Source organism: Trichomycterus rosablanca, chromosome 2, assembly GCF_030014385.1.
Source record: "Trichomycterus rosablanca isolate fTriRos1 chromosome 2, fTriRos1.hap1, whole genome shotgun sequence".
In the NCBI taxonomy this organism is placed as follows: Eukaryota; Metazoa; Chordata; class Actinopteri; order Siluriformes; family Trichomycteridae; genus Trichomycterus; species Trichomycterus rosablanca.
This window is the reverse complement of record NC_085989.1, coordinates 6,082,628-6,096,814: the sequence shown is the minus strand read 5'-3', so window position 1 is coordinate 6,096,814 and position 14,187 is coordinate 6,082,628. Positions and strand designations below refer to the sequence as shown.

General features: G+C 40.1%; 1 protein-coding gene across 1 annotated transcript in view; it reads right to left on the bottom strand.

The window, feature by feature from the left end:
* The window catches only part of thrb (thyroid hormone receptor beta), a 101,374-nt gene that overhangs the window by 40,229 nt on the left and 46,958 nt on the right, over nucleotides 1-14,187 (bottom strand). The gene's annotated exons all lie outside the window — the stretch shown is intronic.

Here is a 14,187-nt window from a genome sequence, read left to right as displayed (position 1 = left end):
CTTCAAAATAATGTAACCTCATTCACTTTTACTTTAATTTCCTCCTTTACCAGATTTCTGCAGGGTGTTGCAGACATCAGATTCAAAACTGGCACTTTTTCAGTTAAATAAAGATTCAAGAGAAACAACTAATCACAGATTCACTGCATGAATCACTCCATATGCACACAAATAGAAACTGCATTAATATCTGTTGCGGCTTGTCATGCAGCACAACCACTTTTAATAACAGGCACTGAGTTCATGAGAGTTCATCTTCCAACATTTTAATCATTCATAACCACAGAGTGGGTTTCAGCTGCTGACTTCATCACAAGGACGCCTGTGTTACCGCAGGAAACAGCTGAGGGAATAACACAGCTGTACAGCTGGCAGAACCTCTGATATTTGCTATCTACACTGAAGAGGAGAAAACAGGTCATGATTCACATAAAGCAGCAATGATAATGATAAAGAATAAAAAACCTATTATAAAACTGCGTCTGTGAACAAATCCATGTCTAAAAAGACATGCTTTAACAAGTTTATTGTGGGGAAACTTCAGTGGTCTGTACAGAGCCAGGACCTCAACCCTACTGATCAACTTTGAGATAAATCAAAATATTGATTGTCGGGATAATCTGCTAGCACACCAGCACCAAGATCCTGAGCTCCCGGGTTCGAATCTCAGCTCTGCTACCGGTTGGCTGAGCACCTTCTAGCAGGCACAATTGGCTAATGCCTGCAGCAGACAAAATTGGCTTCCAGTCTGCTGGGTGGGAAAGACCGGACTAAGGGGTGGGGTTATCAATGCTGTGTAAGGACCTTGGATGTCCAGGGTGCCCGTACAGAAAGTGTAGGAGAGATCGGGGCAAGGCTCTCCGTACGCAAAGCCAACCTCACACGCAAATCCACTGAAGTATGGGAGAATAAGAAGGGATTGGTGGACCGCGCACACATTGGAGGGAGTGAATGTCAGGCATATATACACCCTCCTTGGACGTTGGCTGAGCAGCCACATGAACAACGATTGGCCTGTTGTTCATATAGGGGTGGGATATTAAGCCGGATAGGGACTCCTCGTAACTGCACTACGACCTCTGCTGGCTGATTGATCGTGCCTGCACAGAGGCGGGGAAAGTGTGCGGATCAGGGTGTGTCTCTCCGTACACAGTGCTGATTCGCATGTATGCACTCGCCTAGTGTGGGTGACAAAATGCATACGTGTCGCAGGGGGCGTGGGTTAGCTTTGTTCTCCTCAAATCAGAGCGGGGGTCGGCATTAGTGGAGAGGAAGCGTGACGCAAACGGGCAATTGGACGAGCTAAAAAGTCGGGAGAAAACAAAAACAAAAAAAAACAAAAAAAACATTTGCATTTCTAAAGTTACATTCCTATTAATTTATACCACTAAAAATTCATTACAACCTCTGAAGATCCCATGACCAAAGCTCCAACTCAATCCTCATTAAACAGTGTTGCTCATGGGCAGTGCCAGTCTCTGAGCCTCTGCTTTTGTTGTTGGGGCGCCCGCTCTTTGGATAGGGGTCTGTGGGTGCCTCTGCACCACTTTGCCAGGCTTTTTCCTCGCCTCTTTTACAGTTTCCATGGTGATGAGGTTATATCTGGAATGCTGAACACAATATTTGGTGGCACTTTGCTCATTAGCGCTTTGAGCTGGTTAACCTGGCGTGTGAAGAAATATGTATGTAGCGTATGTAGTTGCTTTTGGAAATCTCGAGGGTTATGAGCGTATTAAAACAACTCTTGGGAAGCAAGGGCTCGTAATCTGGTGTTAGTTCTATAATCTGTGTGTGCAGACTGTAATGGAGGATTCATGCATCTTTAAAATTGTACTCAGGAAATGTTGGTATATTAATGAAGACAATATTTAAGGGTGGGAAAATACACAGATCAGGCAAAACATTATGACCACCTTCCTCATATTGTGTTGGTCCCCCTTTTGCTGCCAAAACAGCCCTGCAACTGTGATCCACTGTGTATTCTGACACCTTTCTATCAGAAACAGCATTAACTTTTTCAGTAATTTGAGCTACAGTAGCTCGTCTGTTGGATAGGACCACACAGACCAGCCTTCGCTCCCCACGTGCATCAATGAGCCTTGGCCGCCCATGACCCTGTCGCCGGTTTACCACTGTTCCTTCCTTGGACCACTTTTCATAGATACTGACCACTGCAGACCGGGAACACCCCACAAGAGCTGCAGTTTTGGAGATGCTCTGACCCAGTCGTCTAGCCATCACAATTTGGCCCTTGTCAAACTCGCTCAAATCCTCACACTCGCCCATTTTTCATGCTTCTAACATCAACTTTGAGGATAAAACGTTCACTTGCTGCCTAATATATCCCACCCACTGACAGGTGCCGTGATGAAGAGATAATCAGTGTTATTCACTTCACCTGTCAGTGGTCCAAATGTTATGCCTTGTGTACTCTTTGGAGGTATTTCCCTTCAATGATGTTCTTGTATTCGTCTGCATTATTCTGTTCCTCAGTTCTTACCAGTCTCCATGCCACTGAGAAGCAGCCTGATGGCATGATGTTGCCATGACATGTTTCACCAGAAGGATGGTTTTAGCCAGATGATGTGCATTAAAGAGAGAGACATTCCTTCCTTCCTCTAATGATGAGAATTTAAGAGTCCTTTACATGCAGTTTAGCAAATTCCTCTGCCAAAAAGGCCAAATTATGGAGTGCTGCATAGAAGGATGTTCAGCCAGCAGTTTCTCCATGTTCACAGAACTTTTATAGTGTGACAGTTTTTTTTCCACTTCAGGCCTCATGATTGAGCCCACTTTGGTCCTGGGAAACATTCAAAGCTTTAGATATTGTTTTATATTCTTGCCCTGATCTATGCCTTGCCACAATTTATTCATAGAATCTAGTGACAGTAGTTTGGACCTCAGGACTTGGTTTGTGGGCCCTTACAGACTTTTTAAACTATGTTCAGTCACTTCGCATTGCAACAGGTTGGCTCCAGTTGAGTTCTAGACACATCTCAAAAGTACATAATGTAAACAGGGTGCACCAGACCTACAATTTAAAGAGCCACATCAACTGCTACAGGACACAGAATAGAAAAATTGGCAACATATGTTCTGCATCTCTGTAATAATCCAGTGAACCAATCGTGCCTCTATACATGTTGGTTCCACATGGGCTGGTTTGAGTTCGTCACTAAATCCACAAAAACCATGAATCAAATGTAAACTGTTTTTTATTCACTTTTATTTAACAATAGGCTTTTATGGAAGATTTCTTTGTCAGCTCAGCACTAAGAAAATCACTTCAAACTTGCATAAGAGTTCATGTTGCAACACATCAGTCATCAGTATAATAAAAGTTGTTGTAAGTGCAGCACATGTTTAAAGACTGAAAGGATTCTGTAACATTAAGCCCGAACAAAATACATAAAAAACACAAAAAATGTGGGTTTTTTTTCATTGGCCTGCATGTCAAAGTCCCCGATGAACGACCAAAAACTAGTGATTAAGCACAATGTGCAAGAAAGAAACTGCATACACTATATGGCCAGAAGTATGTGAAGTATGTGAACAATCTCCTTAGTATAAGGTTTAGATGTTTACCCACGTTTACTACTAACAATTTTTAATTAATAATTAAAATAAATGATGCACTTGCAACTGTGTGGCAACAAATTGAGAAAGACCATGTACAGTTCTATAAGCCAGGTCTATAAACACGTTATACAGTATATACAGTGTATCACAAAAGTGAGTACACCCCTCACATTTCTGCAGATATTTAAGTATATCTTTTCATGGGACAACACTGACAAAATGACACTTTGACACAATGAAAAGTAGTCTGTGTGCAGCTTATATAACAGTGTAAATTTATTCTTCCCTCAAAATAACTCAATATACAGCCATTAATGTCTAAACCACCGGCAACAAAAGTGAGTACACCCCTTAGTGAAAGTTCCTGAAGTGTCAATATTTTGTGTGGCCACCATTATTTCCCAGAACTGCCTTAACTCTCCTGGGCATGGAGTTTACCAGAGCTTCACAGGTTGCCACTGGAATGCTTTTCCACTCCTCCATGACGACATCACGGAGCTGGCGGATATTCGAGACTTTGCGCTCCTCCACCTTCCGCTTGAGGATGCCCCAAAGATGTTCTATTGGGTTTAGGTCTGGAGACATGCTTGGCCAGTCCATCACCTTTACCCTCAGCCTCTTCAATAAAGCAGTGGTCGTCTTAGAGGTGTGTTTGGGGTCATTATCATGCTGGAACACTGCCCTGCGACCCAGTTTCCGGAGGGAGGGGATCATGCTCTGCTTCAGTATTTCACAGTACATATTGGAGTTCATGTGTCCCTCAATGAAATGTAACTCCCCAACACCTGCTGCACTCATGCAGCCCCAGACCATGGCATTCCCACCACCATGCTTGACTGTAGGCATGACACACTTATCTTTGTACTCCTCACCTGATTGCCACCACACATGCTTGAGACCATCTGAACCAAACAAATTAATCTTGGTCTCATCAGACCATAGGACATGGTTCCAGTAATCCATGTCCTTTGTTGACATGTCTTCAGCAAACTGTTTGTGGGCTTTCTTGTGTAGAGACTTCAGAAGAGGCTTCCTTCTGGGGTGACAGCCATGCAGACCAATTTAATGTAGTGTGCGGCGTATGGTCTGAGCACTGACAGGCTGACCCCCCACCTTTTCAATCTCTGCAGCAATGCTGACAGCACTCCTGCGCCTATCTTTCAAAGACAGCAGTTGGATGTGACGCTGAGCACATGCACTCAGCTTCTTTGGACGACCAACGCGAGGTCTGTTCTGAGTGGACCCGGCTCTTTTAAAACGCTGGATGATCTTGGCCACTGTGCTGCAGCTCAGTTTCAGGGTGTTGGCAATCTTCTTGTAGCCTTGGCCATCTTCATGTAGCGCAACAATTCGTCTTTTAATATCCTCAGAGAGTTCTTTGCCATGAGGTGCCATGTTGGAACTTTCAGTGACCAGTATGAGAGAGTGTGAGAGCTGTACTACTAAATTGAACACACCTGCTCCCTATGCACACCTGAGACCTAGTAACACTAACAAATCACATGACATTTTGGAGGGAAAATGACAAGCAGTGCTCAATTTGGACATTTAGGGGTGTAGTCTCTTAGGGGTGTACTCACTTTTGTTGCCGGTGGTTTAGACATTAATAGCTGTATATTGAGTTATTTTGAGGGAAGAATAAATGTACACTGTTATATAAGCTGCACACAGACTACTTTTCATTGTGTCAAAGTGTCATTTTGCCAGTGTTGTCCCATGAAAAGATATACTTCAATATCTGCAGAAATGTGAGGGGTGTACTCACTTTTGTGATACACTGTACATATACAGTATATTTTGTTTATGCATTTTCTCCCCTTTTTCTCCCGACTTTTCAGCATGTCCAATTGCCCGATTGCGTCACGCTTCCTCTCCACTAATGCCGACCCCCGCTCTGATTTGAGGAGAACTAAGCCAACCCATGCCCCCTCCGACACGTGGGCAGCAGCCGTATGCATTTTGTCACGAGTGCATATATGCGAGTGCGAATTAGCCTTGTGTACGAAGAGACACACCCTGACTCGCACGCTTTCCCCGCCTCTGTGCAGGCGCCATCAATTAGCCAGCAGAGGTCGTATTGCATCAGTTACGAGGAGTCACTATCCGCTCTAATACCCCACCCTTATATGAACACCAGGCCAATCATTGTTCATGTGGCTGCTCAGCCCAGACGGATGGCAGAGCTGAGATTCGATACGATGTGTACGAGATCCCAGCTCTGGTGTGCTAGCATGTGTTTTTACCGCTGTGCCACCTGAGCAGCTTATAAACACATGGTTTGACTAGTTTAATGTAAAGGAAACTCCAGTGGCCTGCATAGAGCCCGGACCTCAATGCTATTGAACACTGAGGCAACTCCATAGGAAGGTCAGTGGCTTTAAAATTAGGTAACCAACAAGCTGATGATCAGGGGTTCACATATATTTTAAAATATTTCCAGTATAGACATTACTATTAAATAATCTGCTGTATATTAGGTTTCTAGCAATCTAATTTTAAACCTTGAGTCCAGTTAATGTCTGTAGGGAGTAGGTGCTCTAGGTGTGTGAGTAAATAATGTCCTGAGATGGACTGGTGCTATCCTACCTGGCAGGGGATTTCAGACTCACTGCAACCCTGATCAGAATTAAGTGTAATGTATATTCACTATGTACCACATTATTATTCTTCAGCCAGCTGACGAAAACCTCTTTTTTGCATGGGAGCCTCTAAACACATATTTATGTAAAGCACCCTCATCTATGAACACCCATGTATCACTGGCTTTAAGTGAATCAAAAACAGTTGATCTGGGATTTTATAAACAATAGTCTTAAATGTTTACACAGAAGGATGCAAACATTTTAAGAACATCCAGTGATTGGCAGTTCTGCAGGCAGCCTTGTTGATTTGAGAGGTTATAGATGAGAAAACATTGCTTGATCTGATTGCCTGGTCACACTCAGGCTCAGAAATTGCTTGCACACATCTAAATATGTCAAACCTGAGCTCTACACCGACATGCATCTATAATAAAGTCACAAATGAACATCTAAGATGTGTAGAAAACCGGAGTATAAAGTGGAGATCCATGCACAGCAGTCTTGCAGGATTACAGTCTGGAGAATCTGGTATTGTATAAGTGAAGGTCAAGGTCAAACTTAAGACTGCATTAACACCGTGGTTCAAACCACACACAACTGTAGAGTAGAGTAAAATGTCTAATTAGTGCACTTCTAGGTTTAGTTAAATACTATGTGCAATGTAAGTTGCAATTAAGGATGCAGTCAGGAAACTACTAGTAAACAATGTCTGCATAAGAAAAAAAAAAATCAAGTAGGGAGAAATACACTGATTAGGCAAAACATCATGACCACCATTGTTTCTACACTCACTGTCCATTTTATCGGCTCAACTTACCATATAGAAGCACTTTGTAGTTCTACAGTTACTGACTCTAGTCCATCTATTTCTCTACATACCTTTTTAGCCTGCTTTCACCCTGTTCTTCAAAGGTCAGGACCACTACAGAGCAGGTATTGTTTAGGTGGTGGATCATTCGCAGCACTGCAGTGACACTGACATGGTGGTGGTGTGTTAGTGTGTGTTGTGCTGGTATGAGTGGATCAGACACAGCAGCGCTGCTGAAGTTTTCAAATACCGTGTCCACTCACTGTCTATTAGACACTCCTACCTAGTCGGTCCTATTGGGAAAGTCTGTGTCTGAAAATCTATTTTAATCTGTGGCTTGTTTACCAAAGTTTGAGGAGTGTTCTGTGTTTTCAGGCGGCATTTAGAAAAAGTTTAGGAGTGGCCGCACTTGATTTTAGTTCTGATCAAATCCTAATCTAACCACAACATTTTACAGACACAATCCTAATTATGGGAGTAGTCGGACAGTAACCGGAAACAGTGACCAAACCTTCCTTAATGGAGCTGGCTGTTACAAACACCACCCGCTCTGGCACCATGCTGCCCAAAGCAGCAAAAATTATTCAAATAATTTACAAACATAATATGGACAGCACATGGTCCCCACCCACCGTATTTATTTTTGTTTTGGCGCCATGTATCTGAGGATGAAATTAGGATGATGTAAGTAAGCTCAACCCCAAAATAGTCATGAAAGGTAATAAAACAATATTTAGCAGAAACAGGATGCAGAGCTTTCAGCAAACAGACGTAATTATCCTGGCTGTCGTGAAGCCTGTCAGTAAAACATACATCAAGCAACGACGTTTTATAGGAAAAATCATTGTTTTAAAGACAGAACTGTACAGAACAAGATTATCTTTGTCTAATAATAGGCAATATGAGGAAAAAACTCTTAAAGCGTTTTGAGAGAAGCTCAGAAACTCAATTCACGACAATATTATGACATAATTTGGTTTACTTACATCATCCTAATTTCATTTTAAATAGATTATCTGTACTGTTCTCATATGTACTAATCTTTTACTTTTTCATGTCCGATACCGATACTGCAAATTGAGTATCTGCTGATACCGATACCAATCCGATACCGTCATTTCTCCTCTCAAACAACTAAGCAGTAATAATACATGTCTCAATGCACCATGGTTAAACTAGATATCTAGATAACAATGCTCAGACTGTGAAACCAAAATTCTAAAGGAATAAATACAGAACCTACAACAAGATGTGGATGTCAATCAAACATGATGGACCAATTAAAACTGGCACTGGCACTGGCAGTGATGTGAAAATGTGAAACTGCACAGGCAAGCGTGGGCTCGGTCTCATAATTACTGTGTCTGATGTCCTATAGCTATTGGCCAAATAACACAATCCCCTTTATTCAAATGAGTGTGTGTGTGTGTGTGTGTGTGTGTTTATGTGAGCGTGTGTGTGCATGCTTGAGGCTGAAAATAGCACACAGTACAGTTATCACACCCATTACTGTGTTTCAGATTGCACAGACTGAAAGCCTAGAGCGTGAGCTAGCAATAAACTGGAAGTGGTCAAAGATTTACATGTCGGTCTTCAGGTTTTTAATTATTAGGAAAATATGTAACATATTAAGCCCCGCCTAATTCCTGTCCTTGTAAATGTATGTAAACTTTTTTTCCAACTGTTAATGCAAAGATAGATATATAGATAAACAGACAGAATATATATATATATATATATATATATATATATATATATATATATATATATATATATAGATAGATAGATAGATAGATAGATAGATAGATAGATAGATAGATAGATAGATAGATAGATAGATAGATAGATAGACCTCCACTCTGATTGAGAAGAGCCGTGACTTTATGACTTTATATGTGGATCAGCTTTGTGTATGGAGAGTCATACCCTGATCACATTATTACTCGTCTCTGTGCAAACGCCATCAATCAGCCAGCAGAGGTCGTAGCTCCATCAGTTATGAGGAATTCTCATCCGGCACCCCCCTTAAACAAAAATCCAAACATTTTTCGTCTAGGCGCTCATCCTGCTGGTAGCAGAGATGAGATTCGAACCAACGAGTTTGAGATGTCAGCTCTGGTGTGTTAGAGGATTTCTAAAAACAGGTATAAATGTTCTGCCACACCAAACCCATGTCTTCATTGACCTTAATTTGTGCACAGGAACACAGTCATGCTGGACCAGGAAAAAGCCTTCTCTAAACTGTTGCTATTAAGTTGAAAGCTTGGAATTTGTTTTATATAATTGATTGTATATATCAATAGATGCTGCTAAAACACCTAAACTAAGAGATGGGGTGTACAAATATGCTTTGGTTTAAATAATCAATTATTTATACACAAACTTTATTGTTCCTTATTTTAGTACAGCTTTTACACTCCCATATACAGTACTGAACTGTTCATAATACTTTGTGCATAATTCACATTAATAATTCAGTTGTAACATTATTGTTAGCCTTGTATATGAAAGCTGAGGAGGAAAACAATAATGCATTTTACTGAAGAACTATAAACATACTTTTGCCATAATCACCACTGAGCTGGGGTGGGACATTTAGGGATGTACACTAATGAGCCCATTATGCTGTCAAAAATGCTCTGACTTACCAAGACTTGGATTTCACACAACATCCTGTATAAATCCTGTAGTATCTGGTACCAGCACATCTGTACATTACAAGGTGGATTGCCCTACAGCGCATCCAGGTGCCATTACTTCCAACAGCTACATAATGCTCATGTTTCCAGTGCCTGCTGTTATATACTAGTTCCGGGGGTAGTTGCAGGTGTTCTAACAACACAAAGTTCTACATGACTTCACTTAAATGGCGCTTGCTTGGGCTTTATACCAGTTGGAACTGTGTGGCTGATTGTAGCGAATATTCAAAAATTATGTAGATGAGGTCAGTGCTTCTAAACAGCTTGTAAATAAGGAACGATTTGTTGTTCAAATCATATCCCTTATACTTGTCCTGTAAGGTCAGATACGAGGGTGACATTGTGCTTCTCTTCCTCTGCTTTATAAATGCTAAGCTGGTTTCATCAATATTTTTTCAAATTTTACAGAGTGTCAACATTAGATCATGGAAATAATGAAAGACCAGTGAAACTGCTGTAGGAGCCTTCAACGCTTCAAAAATCTGTCTAAAACAATCATATATAAAAATTACTACATAATACTACATCTTTGTGATTTGTTGCTGCTTAGTCTTGCTGCTATAATTTTTGCTATTACGCACTTTAGATCAACATAAGCTGCTGCAGTTCTTTGTACAATACTTTAAAATATAAATACTTTTTACTCTTACTTTTTCTTTGTTTTGTTTTTTTAGTTTATTCTATTTTTATACTTATCTTAGTTTATTATTATTTCATTCATGTTGCACACACTTCCCTCTTTTCCCCCTTTTTTTGGCTTGTCACACTTGTTTCAGATCTTTTTTTAGTAAAGTAAGTCTGTTGTTCATTATTAGAATTTCATTAATTAAAGGAAAATAAATATCCAACATTAACTGTCCCTGTGTGAAAAACTAATTACCACTTAGAACCAAAACATACATCTAAGGAAGTGCAAACTTTCCTGCCTCAGGATTCATAATTTAATTCATTCAAATTTTAATCTAATTTTATTTAATAAACTTTTAATTACATTATTTTAATTTCTGTAGGTTGTACTTATAAGACATTTTGTTTATGCCTTTTTTCCCTGATTGAGGAGAACAAAGCTAACCCACGCCCCCTCCGACACTTGGGCAGCAGCCATATGCATTTTGTCACATACACTTTGATGAGTGCAATGCGGATCAGCACTGTGTACAGAGAGACACACCCTGACAGCACTCTTTGTGCAGGCGCCATCAGTCAGCCAGCAGAAGTCATAATTGCATTAGTTATCAGAGAGTCCCTATCTGGCTTTTTAATATCCCACCTCTATCTGAACAACAGGCCAATCGTTGTTCATGTGGATTCTCAGCCCAGCCGGCAGGCAGAGTTAAGACTCGATACGATGTATTCAAGATCCCAGCTCTGGTGTTCCAGCATGTGTTGTTTTTTTTTTACCGCTGCGCCACCTATTATTATTTATTATTTTTATTTTATGTTCCTTCATTTAGCAGACGCTTTTATCCAAAGCAACTTACTTATGCAGTCTAAGCAATTGATGGTTAAGGGCCTTGGCTCAGGGGCCCAACAGTGCCAACCTGGCAGTGGTGAGGTTTGAACCAGCGATCTTTTGATTACTAGTCCAGTACCTTAACAACTTAAGAACAACTGTAGGAACAAAACATTTTCTACACCACCAAATTAATAATCAAAAAAGTATATATTTGACCCAGCTGTTTTGCCATGTTTCCAGGAAACAAACCCACAATCAGCCTATAAAAGAACCTAAATTTGGGGACTAAAAATTTTCCTGTAATTTAGACACTCATTAAGAACTGCTTCAGAAAAAAAACTGAATCCCAAGACTGCCTTGATGTTCACGTCTCTCAAAGTGTATGAAGAGTTTGCAGCTGTAAGATTTAGTTTTATGGTTTTATTAGAAAGCAATGTAGAGAAGCTATTTTGAGATTTAAAGTAGTCACTCCACCTTTTGGCAAATTTTAAAAAGAAACTAAAAGTGGAAACTGGAAAAATGAGTTAAACCCCACACAGAATTTAACCTTAGCTAAGCATAAAACACGGTTCACCCGAACACTGTGCAATACCTAGCAATTCCAAAATAAATACATGATGGATTGGTGCCCGTCCAGTGTGTATTTCTGCCTTGTGCCCAGAATTTTTAGGGTGGTTTCAGGGTGGTGCTGAATGTACTCCATAGTAAAAAAAACCAAATAAGACAATTATACATTCTACTGAGCTTAACTAGAATTTATAATAACTATTTCACGTCCAAACTTGTGCAGCTTGTGGAAAACTGGTAGCACGACCCTGTAATCTGATACCTAGCGGTGGTGCGCGATACCAGAGCAGCGAATAGAAGGCATGCTGTTTTAGAGAATATGATCCATATGTGGCCCATATGCTCTGTCTGCTTCTTCAAACTGCCTGACTCTGTGTCAGTAACTGATTTACGTCTGCCAGACACAAAAAAAAAAAAAAAAAGTCTACGTTTGCAACTGCACAGTCGGTCCTGTGTGCTGTAACAGATCTTTGTTCCTGATGAAATCCTCACTGCACACGTGTCACAGTTCTACATATCATGTGCACTCTATTAGCCGAAATATCACTCAAACACCTTCTTGTCACCTTCACTGTAACTGAGTGCGACATGAATCTGGAGTGAGAACCCAGCGAAATGTCTCGGATATAACGGCGGGCATCTATAATCCCCCACTCATAAAGACGCTGACAGTTTCAGTCAGTTTCCTGATTCTGACACAGCTGGGCTTTAATAAGCAGTTTTGCTGATGTGATGGTGATCTTGTTATACAATGTTATGTTTAGCTTTGGCAGGGAAGTTTGTTGAAATGTTATTGCAGCTGGCAGTGCTTCTGGCTTGTTCGGATACCAGCAGGTAAATAAATCAATAGTAGCTGGTAAATAATCCACTGTAACACGTTTTTCATAATCGCTTACTTTTAAATATTTATCTTACATTAACGTTCCAACAGAATGTACAGAAGATGCAGAAAACGCTCAGTACATTCATAATTAATTACAGTATGGTCCGTGTGAAGGTTTAAGGGGTTTTGTGTTGCAAAATAATAAAAGTAAAGCTTTAAATGGTAATGTGTATCAACTGCATTAACCCCTTAATGGTCTCTCCAAGAAAATAATGTTTAAAAATTATTTCTTTGCATTTCTTAGGTTTTTGGGACTCTACCAACAACAAAAATTATTATTTTTTACTAGTGCACACAGTATTTTTTTTATTATTATTTTTTTATTATTATTTTATTTTATTTTGTATTTTTTTAATGCATTTTCTCCCCTTTTTCTCCCGACTTAGCGTATACAATTACCCAATTGCATTATGCTTCCTCTCTACTGATGCTGATCTCCACTCCTGATTGAGGAGATAGATTGGTCGATTGGTTGACCTAGTCGATGATGTCGACGCATTTTCAATATTATAAGTCGATGCATCATATTTAAAACTATGTTTATAAATGCTTTCAAAAAAAAGCAAAAAGTTTTCCAGGACCCAAATCATCAAAAGTTTGGGAATAACTAAAACTGGCACAAAAAAAATGTGGTTTGTACACTACTTTGATGGTACCACAGCAGCACTAGTGCCATGTTGCATGTCTTGTTTCTTTAAACTTCTTAATCATGGAGATCCTACCATACCGTATTTCTTAGCGAGTTCAGTTAGGGTGCATTTTTACTTCTATATTGTTTTATTAAGCTTCTTAATTGCGAAGATCCTAGAATACTTTATTCCTTGGCGAGTTCAGTTAGGGCGCATTTTTACACCTATACCGGTGATCAAAGCACAAAAACAGCCCCGGTTCTGGACTGCTTTGCTTGGGGGGGCAGTAAAACCTAATGAGGGGGCATGTTGATAGTCATGTTTTTGAAGCCAGAAATATATTCAAGGCTTGATTTGTGCATGAATGATGACAGCCAAGCTATTGATACGGGCTTAAAGTGATGTATGAGGTAAAGAAATAAAAATGCATGTTTTCGAACTTAAACTTAAAACCCAATGATTAAAAAATACATGTTGATTATGTAAATGGAGAAAAAAGATTATCTAATTGTATTTCATTTTAATACGCCCACCTTAATTAAATTGCCATTTGTTCATTAGCCTAACCGCTAACGGCTAATAAAATAATTTAAGCAACACCTATGTAAGAGGTAAGTAACATTAAAGCAATGAAAAACCACAGTTAAGCAAATATTACCATGTGGAAGTCAGTTTAAACTCAGAAGAGTGTTTACCAGTATACCTGCCTCTCGCTCACACTAACAGAACATATACTGCCGAACTGAACTGTTTGGAGCAGTCTGCCGATTTTTATATGACTCAAAGAGCCAATCAGGAATAAGCAAGGAAATATCTTCACACTGTAAAACAAAATGCATTTTTGTGATTGGTTCAGAGATAATTTTAAAAATAGCCGTTGCTTGCATTGTGCTTGGGGGGGCAAAGACACAATTTGGGGGGGCAATGCCCCCCTCAGCCCCCCCCTAGCGCCGGCCCTGCACAAAAAGCTTCTCACATGAATGC